Here is a 16,721-nt window from a genome sequence, read left to right on the forward strand (position 1 = left end):
CTTGCTTATGCCTTGCCCACTGCTGCTCTTGTGTCGTCGTTGCCTCTCGCTTCTTCGGCAGCGGCCTGTTGGGAGTGCGGCTCTGTTCCCTCCTGCTTCGGGCTCCTCCGTGTTCGCGGCTGCCTTCTCCCGGCTGGTGGTGGGTAATTTTTTTTGCTGCTTGGGACGGGGGGTGCTGTTGCCTCCCCTGGGTTCCTGTTGGCCTGCTGCAGCTTCTACGCTTTCTTTGCTGCCCCTCTGCATCCCTGCTTCTCGGGGTTTCGAGGGCAGGCGTGCCCTGGCTTTGGGTATGCTGCATGCACAGTTTTTTTTTCTGTGCCCTTCCCTCCGCTGTGGGCTGGCTGTTGTGGCCTCTGCTCCGCTTGGGTGTCCAGCTTCTTTGCCTCCATTTCCTGGCTTCTGCTTAGTTAGTTGGACCTCGGTCGGGTTGGCCGTGTGGTCTCGGGCGCCGGTCTCCTGGGAGCTGTGCCTTCTGTGCCCTCGGTCTTGGGGCTCCTGGTTACTGGCTTTCTTGGTCTGCGCCTGGTTTCTCCCTCATTCCGTCCTGTGGCTTCGGGTGTTTGTCCCGGGGCCTTCTGTGTGCTTGAGTTGCTTCGGGGGTCTGGCTGCTTCTGCCCTGGCTCTTCCTGTACCTACCTTTGGCTTGCTTCTGGTGTTCCTGGCTGCCCCTCCTTGTTCTGTCTTAGTTCCTGCCTGGTTGTTCCTGGTTGTTCCTGGCTGTGGGGGGGGCTCCTGAAGGTGTCTGTTGGAGGTTTTCGGGCTGGGTGTGGTTCGGCGTCTGTTCTTCTTTATCTGCCGTCCTGCCCTTACCCACTCCCCTGGTTTGTTTCCAGTGGTGGTTCGCCTTTTGGTCCCTTGGGTTCGTGCCATTGCTGTCTGGGCCTGGTTGTCTTTGCTGCTTCCTTGTCCTGGCTTGCCACCTGTTTTTCCTCTTCTGCTGTTCTCCGGGTTGATGTCCTATGGTCATGTCCCCCTTCTGAGACGGCTTCGTCCGCTCTGTTTTTTTGTGTGGTTAGGCTGGGTTGATCCCTGCCTGGCCTCCTGGGGCGGCCCGGTGCTGTTGGCTTCTTGTTCCGTCTGTGTTTTCTCCCTGGGTTGTTCTGGTCTCAGCTGGTTCCCATGCCTGGGTGTCTGCTGGGGCTTTTCCACTCCTTGTCCGGCTCTGCTTCCTTGCCTGGGCTCTCTTTTGGGTCCTGGCGGGGTCCTCTGCTGTTGTGGCGGCGTCCTGTTGGGTCCTTCTGGGGTCCTCTGGATCCTGGTCTGCGGGCTTCCTGCTGGTTCGGGCTGGCCTCAAGCTGGGCCTCCTGGGTTCTTTGGCTTTGTTGCCCCTTTTCGGGTTGCTGTTGGGAGTGTTTTGCCGGACGTTTCCTGTTTTTTTCCTGGTTCTGGTGTCCTGGCTCGCTTCTGCCTCCCATGCTTCCCCGGGTTTTGTTCCTGGAGTGGGTTTGTTTTGGTGCCCCCCCTCCCTCTGTGGTTGGGGTGCGGTTCTGTGGTGCTCTTGACTCTGCGGCACTCTCCCTCCTGGCTGCGGGTTGTCTGGGGTTTTTCTGGTGCTTGGCCCTCTGCCTTTCTGCTTCCTCCTGCTTGGCCTTCCGTGTGGTCCTGCGGTGTTGGGCTGGTGGTTCCCGGATCATCTTGCCCTTTGTTTTTGGTCTGGGCACTGCGTGGGCTACTTCTGGGGTTGTTGGCCCTGCATGTCCCCCTACTTGGTCAGGTTGCTTGGCTCTGGTCCTGGCTTCCTGGTTCCTTTGGCGTTGTTGCCTTGCCTTTTGCTGTTTGCTAGGCTCCTCTCCGGTGTTGCTGGGCTGGTTGCTGTGCACCCAGGGTTTTCTTTTTCTACGATGCTCCTGCCCTTGCAGCTTGCCTGGCCTGGGTGTGGGGTGGCTAAGCGGTCCTGTGCCGTGTGGGCGCCTCCTTTGTGCTGTCCTTTGTGCCTGGTTTTGGGGCTGCTGGGTTTTCCCGTTTGCTCTGTGCTCCCCTCCGGTCTTGTTTTCCCTCCCTTTTGGGGTTGGGTTTTTCGGGGGGTTGTGGCCGGTGGCTCTGTGCCGGCCCTTGTTGGGCTTCTTTGTTGTTGATTTCTGGTCCTGTTGGCCTCTTCTTGCTTGGTTGTTTTTCGGCTGGTGTCTGGGGCGTCTCTGTGCGTTGGTCTTTGGGTTGGCCTCCTTTGCCCATGCTGTTCCGGGTTTGGTGGCTTTCCTGGTTTGGTTGGTGGCCTCCTTCACTGTGGGATGTTTTGCTCTTCTGGGGTTTTTTTTTTCCCCTTCCCTGTCTGTCGGTTGGTTCAGGTTCTTATTGCTTCTGGGGCCTCCTCCGCCGGCTTTCCTCCTCTGGTCTCTCTTTGGGCCGTATTCTTTTGGTTTGGGGTGGTGGGCCGGTTTCTGGCCTGTGCTTCTCCTTCCTTTTGTTCTGGGTGCTTGTGCCTGCGCTCTGTTGGCCGTCTCTTTCTTTGGCGTTCTTGGGGGATGTCCTTGTGGGGCTGCCGGGTCCTGTGTCCCTTCCTGCTGGTTCTGGTCTTGGCTGTGTTCGCTCCTGGTTTCTTCTGTTTTTGTCGATGAATCCCTGGGTTTGTTTCGTATCCTGGTGGTTTGTTGTGTTTTTGGATGAATGCCGGGGTCTTCTTTGGTATTTCTCACTTTGTATTGAAGGTGTCGAGGACGGAGGGACCTGGGGGTAATGTCCTATTACTTACCGGTAATCTTCATTACTCCGGGTACCGTAGTCCTCGACACCTTCATGGATTCCCTCCCTCCCTCCCTCCCGATCTGCCGGCCTTCATCCTTGGCTTGGTTTTTCAGAGGGAATGCTGGGACCTGTACGCTTATGTACTCCCTGCGGGAGGGGGAGGGTAGGTCCAGCATTCCTTTGTTCTTTTTTTCTGTCAGTGAGATGGATTATCTAACTTTGTGATGAAGGCGTTGAGGCATACGGGCCCCGGAGTAATGAAATTACCGGTAAGTAATAGGACAATAGCTTAAACTTGCGTAAATGCGAGACCTATTGCATTGCAAATGCTTGTTTTTATTGCTTCCAGCAGCTTGGTCCTTGCAGTTCAGCACGGCCTATTGAACACACCCTTTGGGAGGACAGATTATGCACTTTATGGAATGACATAATTTTTAAAAAAATTGCAAAACAAAACAGCGCAGCAGTTCAGCTACTGTACTGTCCAACAAAATAAACTGATGTGTCGCACATTTTAATTCTTTATTTTTTTCTTAATAATGTATTAAGTGAGAAATAAGTAATGAAATTAATTGATTGATGTACTGCCATATTTTTTAATTTTCTTAATTTTCTTATCCTCCTAAAAATGTATTAAGTGATGAAATGCTTATGTCGCTTTATTGTTGATCTCATTGTAGATAAAAATCTTTTAATAAACTTGACTTAAACTTAATTGTGGTACAAGCACAGAGGAGAACAGCAGTTTAGTTTCCCTTCCACAGCACTAGGGCTGCACAGGGTCGCAAGTTGCTGCATGCGTTTTAGAGTCTATGCTCTGGGCATTGTTCGTATGTAGGAGCAGGCAGTTGATGCTGCAGGGACGGCTTTGGCTCACACATTCCACTCCTGGGGTGAGAATTAAAAAGATAAAGATCAGCCAGCTGACTTTTCTGCCAGCAGTGCTGGCAATTTTAGCCTTTGTATGAGCTGAGCCCTGTTAACCATCTAAATCACGCAATAAACATCACATAAAATATGATGACGTCTCTTCAAAATTCAAAAAGCACCTTTCTTTAAAATGCAGTAGCTTATCACTGCACGGAGAGGTACTTATTAAAGGTGAGAGTTTCTAAAAGTCAATTTAGAACCATACTTGCCCCAACCTCGCCCGGGCAACATGTTTTTGAAATAAGAGGCAAGTAAGTTGTACTTGGCGAACATTCTTACAGAAAAAGCAATATCATAGTCAGGGTCATTGGAATTATGGGATTGTATGCCCGCAGCGTTTTCGCATAATTACAGATTTGCCATATTTGCCACATGATCCATCATCTGTTGCATAATCTGCATGTTTTAACAAAAAATTGTTTCTAGCTCAAATGGTTCAAAAGTAAGTAAAAAATACAGCATCACATGTTGCCGCACAGTGGAAGGCCCTTTGCAAAGGTTGACTGTTCACCTTTCTATTGCTTATTGCTATATTTGGTATTACATAATCTGGTACTAATGAGGTGCAACCAGTGCCCAGACAGTGTAGAAATGACAAAATAGTGAAGTAATTCTATCACAAAATGTGGCGCATTATGCCACATAATTAGCCTTTTCTTGATGCATAATTTACTCAACCCAGCCACATAATTTGGCCCTCCCCTGCTGCTTAATTCCAGTGGTCCCGATTATCGTCTATTAAATCAAACACAATATGTTTGATGACTGGTATTGTGAACTCCCCTATTTGAAGGTTCTTTCATATGGGATAATGAAGAAAATGGAGGATTAGTAAATTAAAATATTTGTCAAAGGTCACACAATTTGGTTAAGCGGGACGATGGGATTAATACCAGGTTATTTGGCTGCATGTTGTATACATCAACCACTAAATGAACTATTTGTCTCTTATTTTCACCCTAAATTGTAATATTATGTTTTCAACTCTTTGTGCATGATTTCCACATTGCTTATCAAGCACTTGAGAGGCAGACCTGCTGTCTCCTTCCCTCATGTTAAGTCATTAGTCCTAGTTTTATTGGAAGCTAACTATTAAATATCCCACATTTTTACCATTAATGTTAATTTTGGCACTACCATTATCTTCGAATGGCCGAGTAATTTACGTACAAAGCACCAGTGCCGTAGCCAGTGCGGCATTGGTCTTAGAGCAAGGAAGAAAATGGGCCCCATGGCCACTGTTTGAACTGTGAAATACAGCAAAAATAAGCATGTATGGGTCCACTCTGGGACCCGGTGTCACTACACCAATGGAAGCTATACATCAGCACAGCACTAATTGTAGCATTTTTTTAGAGGTACCTGCTGCTGCTTCATGTCCTGTCCCTGAGCTGATGCTATTATCAGTCATGTAACGACGACTGATGAGGCAGATGAAGAGGCAGTGGGGTCCTTTGAATATTCAAATTAGTGTATTTTAAAATCTCAACATCAGTTAAATCGGCCATTTTCCCTACTTTTTATTTGATCATGCTTTAACTGAGAGGATTTTTGTACTAAAAGCTGTGTATTTGCAGTTTGTTCGGCAATATATGACTTTTACCAGTGTATTTTGTGAAGTGAGTCCATCCAGGCATCTTATTAAGTAGAAACTGTGGATGTGTAATTATGACAGGATGTGCCTGAGAGCTCTGGCGTTAAGGCAGAATGTAGTTCCTATTTTACACAATGTCTGTCAGTGGATCCTAAAGGTGTTTGGACTACATGCACTTCCAATTGCTGACCTATCCACAGACCACAGAGAGCAATGGTCACATATACATTCTAACTGTGGGAAAATGTGGAGGAGTTACACAACTTTCAAAATACAACATCATCAAAGGAAAATAAAATGCAGTGCTTAAAGCAGATGAGTGGATGGGGGAAGTTGAAGTAAATGAGATGAAAGGAAGTATGTGCAGGAGAGAGTGAAAGGACAGTGCTGAAGAGGAAAGTGATGATGAGTGAGATAAGATGAGGGAGGATTTCAGAAATATGTGGGAAGAAAAAGTGTGTGTTCTACAGATTGAGCTACTGCGGACAAAATTGGTGTGAAAGGGAAGCATTTTCAGCTCACATTATCACAACAAAATCAATGTTACTCATCTATTTGATAGAGCTAAAAAGCATTTGCAAAGCCAATAGGTCTCGCTTGTTTTAGTTGTAGGTCTATTGCTGGTTTAAGTCAGGATGTAGTAACAGAAAACTTACGATGGTACCCAAATAATGGTTGGGTTTGATGCACTGTGAAGCACAGGATTTTTGTTCACTTGTTTCCAGTCATACAGCTTGGAAAGAACACTTGGTTACACTTCTTTCTTTGGCTATGCCCCTTTTAGATATTCCTCACCAATTTCAGTCCGTTTAAAGCACTGCCGCACATGTGCAATACTGTAAGGACTTCCTCCGAACTGGCACTTCAGGGAATGGAACCCTCATGTTGTCTGTAGTCTTCTCAAAGGGCCACCATTAAAGTATGTGCACATCTTCTTAACTCTTCTTTCTAGCAGGCCCTCCTGTTTCTCCTTCGTTCTCACCATTGCCACAGTTCTTGCTTGCATCAGTATCACCCTGCGGTCCAGCTTTATCAATTGTCTAATCCATGCTTCCTTAGCAGTGCTGTAAAAGTGTGCTCTGGTATCAGGAATCACCTTTGGTTTTGTCTGAAATAAGATTATATATTTAAACCCCTTTATTCGAACCTTTTTTAAATGTGTCTATAAGAGTTTCTTTGCTGTTGCACTGCCCAACTGAAGTCTGGGAAAATGCGTACTGTGCTATTCTCATAATGTATAGGGCCAATGTATTTTGCTCCCTGAAATACAAGATCTAAATGTCTATAGTTCAAGATATAAGCTCTGCTTTGGCCTTTGGTTGCAGCAAAGACTGGGGCTCTCTGCTATTAAAAAAAAAATAGAGTGGCACTTCAGCACCACCATCATACTGACGCAGCCCCGTAGAAACAACTCCAATGATGGACTCGCAGTCTTTTCTGGGTGGCCCACAATCTGAATGTTACTACTTCAGTAATGCTTCTCAATGTTCTCAGACCTTCATTCAAAGAATAATATTCTTCCTACCATATCTCGTACCTTGTCAAGTAGTTCCACCACCATGGGGTCAAGGGACCTCACCTACTAATCCACTGCAGTTATCCAGTCAGCCAACTTGCAGTGATCCATCTGAAGCAGGTTAACTTCCATAGTAAGCTGGTCGATCTTGCACCGGACTGCTGTACACACATTTCTTTAATTGATCTGAAGTCTGCTTTCAAATTTTTCATCAGTACGGATTTTGGAAAGTGTCTCCCATTGAGACTTTTCTCCATCCTCCTTGGTTCCTCTTCTTGGTGGTACAATTTGGCTCTGGTGAGATGTGTCAGACTGTATGGCCTTCAATCACCTCATGGTGCTAGGTTACAATGAGCATTAACTGCCAGTGCTGGGAAGCCTTTCAGGATTGCTACTTGGGGACCTGCCTTAGAGTCAAATCATCAATTAGCAAGTAAAGTAAAATCAGTAGGTGACAAAGGAATTAGGGTTCCCTCTCTTCAAAATCCCCCCATCGCATCCAGAATGTGTAAGTAATTAAACTCAGGACAAAGCATAGTTTAATGATCTCATATTGGAACAAGTTCAAGAGCATATATCAGCATGTGTCAATACTAAGCTTAAGATTATCAGGTTAGGGCTCTGCTCCCTGGGTATAGTGCTCTGTTGTGATTTATAGCCAATGACCTGTCCTTTTGTTTGAAAGTAAGGCATCACAGAAGGTCAAGAAGTGAGAAGATCCCCAGTCATTCAATGCTGACGGAGTCCGATGAAAAAAAACAACCTGAATCCTTGCAAAGTTCAGGAGGAATATCATAAGCAATGCTCAAAAGAATGTCTTCATTGTAAGAGCTTTGTCACATGCAATTCACCAATTCTGGCTCCTAAGGCTTTCCACCAGGCAGGCACAAGCAAACATGATCAGTCATTTGAAACTCCAGTTTCAGTCATTAGTGCCATACAGATGCTAACCATCTCCAACAGTGGGCCATCTCCAAGTGACTTTCTCACTGCCATTTCTACAGTGAAGTAGAGAACTTATCGACCCGTCATGTCACGAAGGCCAAGAATCCCCAGGCTCAGGTACACAAAGGTTTCGGGCGGTGCGGCTCATAAAATAAAAGCTTCAGGGACAAACGCAAGATTGAAAAGTTGCGCCCATCCTTCCAAAAAGCTCACTCAAAGAGTCACCTCAAGATCAAGACACAAGCGGCCCCCCTCACATTGGCAGAATAAATTGCAGGAACAAATAATTCAATTGCTTAAGAAAGAGGCCATACTCCAACCACAAAAAGGCTACATGAAGGCATTTCCCAATACACAATGGTAGAGCTAGAATATTAAGGCTGACTTAGGAGACATTTAACGGAAGAGACTGGTCGATCTCAAAAAGAGCTTTTTATGAGTTCTAGGTCCTGAGGAGAACCCTACCAATTTACATTTGGGTTCAAAACTCGTCGACAACTTTGTGACCAAAGAAGTGTGTGAAAATACACTATCAGGCTAACCCCTTCTTTTGATATCTTGTGAAGGACTGTCAAATAGCCTAAACATTGTGTTGGGTGCCTTGAATAGTACACTGTCTGGTCCCTGACCTTAACAATGTTGTGTAACAAACTCAGTCTTAAAACTTTCAACCTGTTTGGACTTTGTCATTCTTTTGTTTCACTTATTCATTTATCTTTTCTGTTCTTTATTATCTTCACTCTTTTCGAAGCACGGAACTCAAGCTTATTGCATTTGTTAAGTAGAATTTGTTGTCTACGTCATGTCTATGTTTTGTCCAACGATACAGTTTGTGATGTAAAATATATGTAGTATATGCAAAATCAAGTTTGTGGTCTGTTGATAATTTGTTTTTTTATATGTTGTCCCTGTGAAAACCGATGAAAACTTCTAAAAATTGATTTTTAATGAGACAATGAACTTTCAAATTGATCGAAAAGAAATAAAAACCCATGTTTTTTGGTCACATCAAGTGTCATTTATGGTATAATGAAATGATGAGCAACTGATATCAGTACTGGGATATGTGTTGTTGTGCGCTTAGGGTTACACCACAGCACCATGAGCATCTCAAATCCCTGCTGCAGGGTTCCAGCACAGACAATGAACACAGCACATTTTAGGCTGGCATCTGGCACCAAAGCAGAGGACGTACAACCAAGCAGTGATAGCTACACATCAAGGAAAAGTACTTTGCACTCACCTATTAATCTATCTCTCGTGATAGCACTAAACGTCTCTGAATAGTTTAAAGTGGCTTTGTCTCACACTTAAAATAACCAAAAGTACAGTTATTGAATGTATATGTGTATCACATCTTGAAAAGATATTCATGTCCAACGTAAATGCGCAGTATTCAAATCCCTCACTTCTGACAGCCCTCTTCTTTTCTGAAGTGGTTAGCCAAGGAACGTGGAACCATGAACTAAATTAACAGGCCTTCTTGTATTTATGGTGAATAGAAAACCAATATTAAATTAGTCCATTTGGTACGTTTGCTAGACCAATTTGTGTTCTTTCTGTGTGCTCCATTCCAAAGCGCAAAACAACTATATACCAAGCTTAATTTATAGTACAGCAGCTTTTCCTGGCATAGTCTCAAAATGCTGCCTTAGTTCATGTCAGAAATGTGGTTTCTGGTTGGCATAGGTATGCACTCTATCCAAGTAGGAACCACAATCCTAGTCAGGGCAAGTCACAAACACACCCTGGGTAGCTTAGCACAGAGCAGTCAGGCTTAATTTGAGAGGCAATGTGCAAAGTATGTCTGCAAAACTTCAAACAGTAAAACTGTGAAAAAACCTACAAAAAGATTCCACAACTGGTTAGAAAAATAGAGCTCTTTCTCGTTATATGATGGTTCTTCTGTTATCTGCTGCAAAGTGTATTGCTGCTGTCGCAGTATGACCTGTAACTTCCACTTGGGTTGGGGGGTCTTGCTCTGACTGGACTTTGTTAGCTTTGATCCACTGTTTGATTAACAGGTTGCAGCTGTGTTCTTCGATTATCGGACAATGACACCTTAGCTGGGCCGTTGCCTCTTGGCCCCCTACATGGCCTCTCCCTGAGGGCTGGTGAGAACTTTCTCTCTGATGTTGCCTTCTACATCTTGGACGGTCACTATGCCCTCATCACCTATGGGTTTGAAAAATTTGGAAAGCTGAATCTACTCCCTTTTTGCTGGGTCTTAAGACTGGTGGCTTACTTTGCCGATGCTTTTTGTTACCCCCTCACCCGTGTCCTTCATTCTTTGCAGCATGTCTAATTTTCAATTTGTTGGTATTGATTTAATGAACAAAACACAAAAACAACACAAATCTAATAAGCATAACCAGAGTTATGATTTTTTAAAGTATAAACTGAAATAAAGTGCCTAAAAACATAAAACTCCAACCGGGGCTATCTGGTCGCGCTAGACCGGGTAAATCCACAGGTCTAGAAGTGTGCTGAAGTGGTGGTGTCAGAGGTCAAGTACTTATTCCCAGTTGTACCTGTAAAGGGGGGGAGTCTTCAAAGAGGTGCCTTGGAAGTACACTGAGCCCCTGCCCTGGCTCCAGACTCATGAGGTATGCAGCCCTTTGTGTGGGGACCGGTCACAGCCTACTCAGGTGTTAGTGTCAGCTTCTCCTTCTCACTGTGCCCAGGATTGTCTATCAGGATATGGACGGCTCTTCAGTCACCCTAAGCTCCCTTTCTGTTTGACAGTCTAGAGGCAATTGACAAATACCAGCTGTCATCCACCCCAGACAGACATGTATTCAGAAACCGGCAGAAGGCAACAAATGGCTAAAGTGGCATTTTCAGAATTATAGCTTAAAATCAGAATTTACTATAACTTGTGATTCTAAATTGTGATTCCAGAGACACCAAACTTAGGGGTCCCATCTCTTCCAAATTTGAAATTACACTTATAAAATGTAATAAGGTATCCCAATGGTATCCTACGGGAGAGATAGGCCTTATAGTAGTCAAAAAACAATTTGCGCAAGACGTGATTCATTCACCTTAGCACCCAACAAGAGAATCTGATTTGAATCTCTGAGGCATTGGTCATCACGCCGTACCCTCATGGGAGTCTAATCGTTGTCTTTGCCACTTCATACCTTCTCTGAGAAAGACTTTCCAGCGACTTAAGGTCCCCCCTCCAACAAACCTAAAGGGCCATGTGCCTGTTGACACAACATTTCTGTTGGAACAGAATGCCAACTATGAGGCTGCATAAACCTTTACTAAAGGCTGTTTTTTTGTTTCTTAGTCCTGATGAAGAACCGTGGTGATTTTGACAAGAGTACATAATATTAATGAGTCAAAAAGTCGATGATAATTAGAGGTGCTCCTTTCCTTTGTCAGGCATGATACACATCCAAGCAATAAGGATATATGCTTGAACATATATATGTTTGCAACGGACACCCTACTGAATCATTTGTGTATTTTATGTTACACCGGTTAATGTCTTGCATATTTAATGTTTTTCACTTTTGATACACTATGTCAATTTTGTATTTCTTGTGTTACTGTATGTTACTTGACAGTCCTGTATGTTGTCGTGAAATGTTATTATCTGAATCACTCCAAGATATATGATTGGCAATATACCGTATCAAATTTCCACCTTTTTTTGTTGGTGTTCACTTGTTTTTTTTTTTACCCGTACAATCTATTTGGCAACTCCTAGTTAAACCGGAGACTAAGAGGTCGTTAGGAAGGGTTCCGGATGGGATTGGGTATTGTCGAATCCGATTCGGACCCTTGTTTCCTACTAAATTGGTCACCTTTCCAGACGACTGAGTATGATGCAAGTAAGCTTTCCTGGCTGTCCGAATTGGTTCAGAACAGGATTCAGTCAGCCCGAGTCGTTCGGATCCAAATCGTACAGCCCAATTAAGTTGGTTTCCGAATGAGCGAGTATGATAACCGATTCGGACAGACATTCCGAATTGGTTTCACTGAGATTAAACAGATTTGGGAATCGGTCTTTGGGGGCCTGTAGCAAGCCCCCTTCACCCGTAGGCCTCCGGATGGGGCCTGTGGGTATACCCAAGGGACCCCCCTTCCCAACCAAGCACAGTGTGGCAAGAATCATGGGTGGCCTGTCACAGGGTGAAAGGTTTTCCACAACTACCCCTTTTTCCATTGTGAGCCTGTGTACTCGTTCAGCACTCAGGTTCCCATTGATGTCAATGGGAGTACCACCAAACCGAGTCCGTAAGCATCGGGACACATCGTAATCGGTCGGTAGGACTCCCAGAATACGACTGTTTCACAAGCATTCCTAACCCGATTTGTTGGGAATACTTTCCTAACGACATTAAAATCGGCCCCTAAGAGTTTTTGAAAAGAAATAGTGCACCCTCCTACAAAATCGATTATTGTTACATACCACTAGATTTCCCAGGTTCTGAGGGATACTGGGTTACCACATTAGTCTAAATGGTCTTAAGCTATCCAGGGCATACCTTAGAGATAAATGATTTGTATTAAAAAGGAAGGTTTTGGCCTAGTAAATTTACTAATTTGCCAGGTCCACATGGCAGTTTAAAACTGCACAGATATGCTCTGAAGTGGCAGACCTAAGACATGTTTAAAGGGCTACCTAAGTAGGTGGCACAATCAGTGCTGAAGGCCCACTAGTAGCATCACACAAAAAGCTCTAAGAGGCAAAATAAACATGCAATCAGAGTACACAAGTTGCTGTACTTACCTGGCTGTACTTGTCTTACATCTTAACATCTGAAATAAAGGATCAGAAAATTAAAGACCTCCTCTTGTTCCAAATTGCTTGTGCTTGGCATCTGTGCTGTGCACTCCGATTGCATATTCATTTTGCCTCTTAGAGTTTTTTGTGTGAAGCTTAATATGTGTTGTTTATTGGTGGCAAACCATACTCTAAGGTGGGCAACTGTAAACTATTTTTGTGTCCTCTCTGATAATTTAAAACTACACGAGTAGGTGCTCTAGAATGTTCCACTGGCCATCATTGTTCGCTTAATGCCCACTAGTAGCACTTGATTTACGGGCCCTGGGCACATGTAGTGCACATTACTAGGGACCTATAAGTAAATTAAATATGACAATTGTGGATAAACCAATGTTAACATGTTGAAAGCACAGAGCACATGCATTTTAGCACTGGTTAGCAGTAGTTAAGTGCCCAGAGTACTAAAACAAACAAAAACGATTTCAGCAAAAAGGGGAGGAGGAAGCCAAAATGTTTGGGGGTGACCTTGCAGGAAGGGCTATGTCCAACAGTTCCTGATAGAACCATCATTTATTGCTCATAAAACGTCTGCGTCTGAGCTTATTTATTACTTAAAAGGCCGCAACAACCACGGACTAGTCTTACCTGAGCCCTTCGAGCTCACAAACATGTCTCACAATCGGACTCCAATCAAAGGCTCCTGGCTCTTTCTTCCACCATTTTTCGATTTCTGTCCGATTTTGGTCACTGTAGTCTGTAGCAATAAGTTCCTTAAAAACTTCACAAGCTGAGAGTAACGTGTGAATGGTGGGACCACTCCCAATATCAATCAGAGTGTCTCCTTTCACAGCACCTGGTTGGAGAGTTAGTAGAATAATGAATGCGGTTTGCTAAGTGTATTTGCAAAACTTACTTGCATTATTCACCCCAACCCTAGGTTTATACATTGTTAAGGAGAATGTCAGAAAATCATAATAAATACGTATTTTGTAAAGGGTTGAGAGAACAGTAATAAAAATGACTGGTTATCTAGAAAGACTTTCTAACGAACATTGAATCCAAATTAACATGACAGTAAGTGCAGTATCAGCGTGGTAAGGCTCATTTAACCATACTATATTTTTCAAAGATCAAAGCATACTTGTGGCTTTCTAATTGTTTATTTTATGAGTGCTGTAGGCAGCCAAGAGGCACTATTCATCTTTATATTTCTGAGGGTGTCATTTACATAGTACTCTATAATCTGGCTAAATCTACCTCGTCTTCTCATGAGGAGCCTGACCACCACTCACAGCTCCACCACCTCCACAGCCCTTATGGATTACGACCGAAGAAAAGGCCTCAGGACAGGCATGGAAGAGGCAGAGATCCTGGGTAGGGCTCAGTTGTGCTGGAACAATTTTCAGAGCGGGGTTGCTGGCCTCGATGCTACCTCACTAAAGTTATAGACCTTTTGATAAATTCAAATGCTGTTTCAAGGGGGATCCTCTATAATTTTCCGCTTCAGAGCCTGCTATGTGGTTAGGTGCCTGTCACCGATAATTATTCGCAACTCTCATTATAATCATGTGTGAATCATTGTACAATTACTCATCATTTTACAATCATTGTACAAAATTACTTATGAAGGTGTTTCTCGCTCGTTCAAAGACCCAACTAAAAAAGACTGTTTTTGCAAACCATTACCAAGATACCTGTGGACACAAATGCTCAATGTCCTTAAACTGTTAAATTGTTAATACTTCAAGGCTTCTCATTTCTGGTTGTAATCTCTAACTTTTGCTTTTCAAATATGGGTGAAGCGGCCTGAATCTCTTTATTTTTGTCTCTCTCTTTTTATTTTCTCTCCATTGTTGCTCTTGGTTCTGGGTGCTGACATGCCTGTCCACGTTTCTCCCTCTTTTTACTTCATATCTTGCTTTATGTCCTTGATCTGTCCCTTTTTTCTTTATCTCCTTTATTCTTCTCTCATTCCCTCTATCTCTATACCCTCCTTTTCACCCTCTAGTGTTTCTATGTTCCTTCTCCTTTCTCTATAATTATACGAGTGCCTATTTGTTTCACTTCTTTATGTTTTAGTAATACCTTCATGTTACCCGATTTTTGACAAACTGTGCCTTTTTGTTTCCATTGTTGTCTTTGCATTTCATCATCATTGTGCCTGTACCCTTGTTTTTAAACATTAACATGTTTAATGTTGTATTGTGGAACGTCCGTGGTCTGGGTCATCCTGTTAAGCTTTGAAAGGTATTTTCTCATTTATCAAAAATTTATTGTCAGATTGCTTTTCTGCAAGAGATCAGCTGTAATGTTGTTGAATCACTCAAGCTCAAACATCAATGGGTGGGTCAGGTTGTTTTTTCTCCTGCTGTCAACCGTAAGGGTGATGTTGCCATGCTATGTCACAAATCTGTAAAAATTCAAATTGTATCTACTGAATGTGACACAAGTGGACGACGAATATTACTTAATGCCATTGTCTACATTAAAAAGGCCACCTTCTTCAATATTTATGGGCCGGTTAAGTCAGATCCGGGTTTTTGGTATATTAAAAAACTAAAATTGTCTTCCATTACTAACCCTATTATTATTGTTGCTGGGGATTCCAACAACTGGCTGAAACCCTTTTCTGACAGAAACTGTAAATTTAAACCAGATAATTCACATATAGCAATTTAATCTGCTATTGCCTCTCGTCCACTCTATAAAGCATGGAAAACTAGTAACCCAGATAAACATGAGTTTCCATTCATTTCAAATGTTCATCACATCACGTTTCGTATTTATTATATTTTGGTTTCAAAACCTTTACTCCCTTCTCTCCAATATTCCAAGATTGGCTCCATTTTTATTTCTGACCATGCCCCTGTTTCAGTCTCTTTTAATGTGTTCCTTGCTACCCCCAAACATGCAAGATGGAGATTTAACAACTTCTTACTATCTGATCAAACTTATATTTTAGAAGTTACCTCCTTTATAAGAGAATTATTTCAGCTTAACAAATCAAGTGAAACCTCTGCTCACAATAACTAGGAAGCCTTTAAAGCCTTTTTTTAGAGCCTTTACATTGCCTATATTGCCAGAAAGAAACATTTATTCAATTCCAATCCTTTCCATTCTTAAACATATTAAGACTCTTGAACCCTCTTACTAAACTTCTAAATCCCCTGTCCACCTCCAGGACCTTATCAAGGCTAAATCCAATTTAAAAAAAACTGGCTACAACTGATGCTTGTAACATCCTACTTAAAATAAAATCCAAGGGAGGAGTGGATGGGCAAGATGTCCGATCAGACGTAGTTCGCCTCGGCTCCAAGTCCGCGCGTTAACCCGGAATGCATGGGAGCGGCTGTGTGGAGCCCTGACGGTCGGGTGGCATGCCAACGTGAAGCGGAGGCTGCGAGGCACCATCGGTGAATATCAAAGTGCTGCAGACGTCATTCTATCACTCTAAACAAAACAGCGTAGCCGGGAGCTGGCGCTTAACAAGATGGCGCACTATGCACGAAAAACGCCAGAGCAACGCTCGAGCCGGTGCTGAGAGCGAAGACCAGGGGCGATTAACTCAAGTCTACTCACCGAAGCTGGGGAGGTGACATGCAGATAGCACAGTCACTAGTATCCCCTGAGAGGAGCAGACGCTGGACCAGTGCGACCGCCATAGAGGGCCTTGCCGTCTCCCGAAGACATTCGAACCCTCGCAGGTGCGTGCACAGCTAACTTCGCAACGGGGCATACCGACATGCAGCAGGCTGCCTCTGGCGGTGCGGGGACTGCTACCGGGGGATGATTTGCGCTGCCCGAGAAGACGAACCTCCCCACGTGGCATGCCTGACTTAAAGATGGCGGCTGATTTGTCCCATTGCAAGCACCAGTTTAGAAGGTACTCCTGCCTAATCTGAGACACCACCTCTACACCAGCGGCGGTCCATGGCTGCATTAGGAAAGGCGAACCCACACGCCAGGGCCTGATTGTTCCCATGGAAACGGGGGGCTGCCCTACCCCCATTCTCGGGGGCCTGCTTAAAAGGCTGCACCACCCTCCCCTACCAGAACAAGATGCTGGTGCGACCCCATGGGCTAGACCTCTCCTTTCTCTACAACATCAGGTGAGACACGTGGTGGGGTCTCAAAATGGCGGCCAGTGAAGCCCGGGTAACTGGGCCTCTGTAAAAAAGGCAATCCGTCCCGCGACCTGTCACCGCCTAGCAATGTTCCCTCTAATTATTTTCCTCTGTGTGCGGCAGTGTAGGGTCTCTGTGCGCTGCAGCCATGGCTATGTGCACCAGGAACCAGATTGCGCGTGTGTGCAG

The 16,721-nt window shown here is 44.3% G+C and overlaps 1 pseudogene across 1 annotated transcript in view; it reads right to left on the bottom strand.

Moving 5' to 3' along the window:
* Nucleotides 1-16,721, bottom strand: part of LOC147732626 (nicotinamide N-methyltransferase-like) — a 170,856-nt pseudogene that overhangs the window by 60,623 nt on the left and 93,512 nt on the right. Inside the window, exon 2 of the transcript XR_015308480.1 lies at nt 13,060-13,261. The product of XR_015308480.1 is annotated as a nicotinamide N-methyltransferase-like (transcript). The remainder of the gene's footprint in view (nt 1-13,059; nt 13,262-16,721) is intronic.

Source organism: Lissotriton vulgaris, chromosome 2_1 (genome assembly GCF_964263255.1).
Source record: "Lissotriton vulgaris chromosome 2_1, aLisVul1.2, whole genome shotgun sequence".
Classification (NCBI taxonomy): Eukaryota; Metazoa; Chordata; class Amphibia; order Caudata; family Salamandridae; genus Lissotriton; species Lissotriton vulgaris.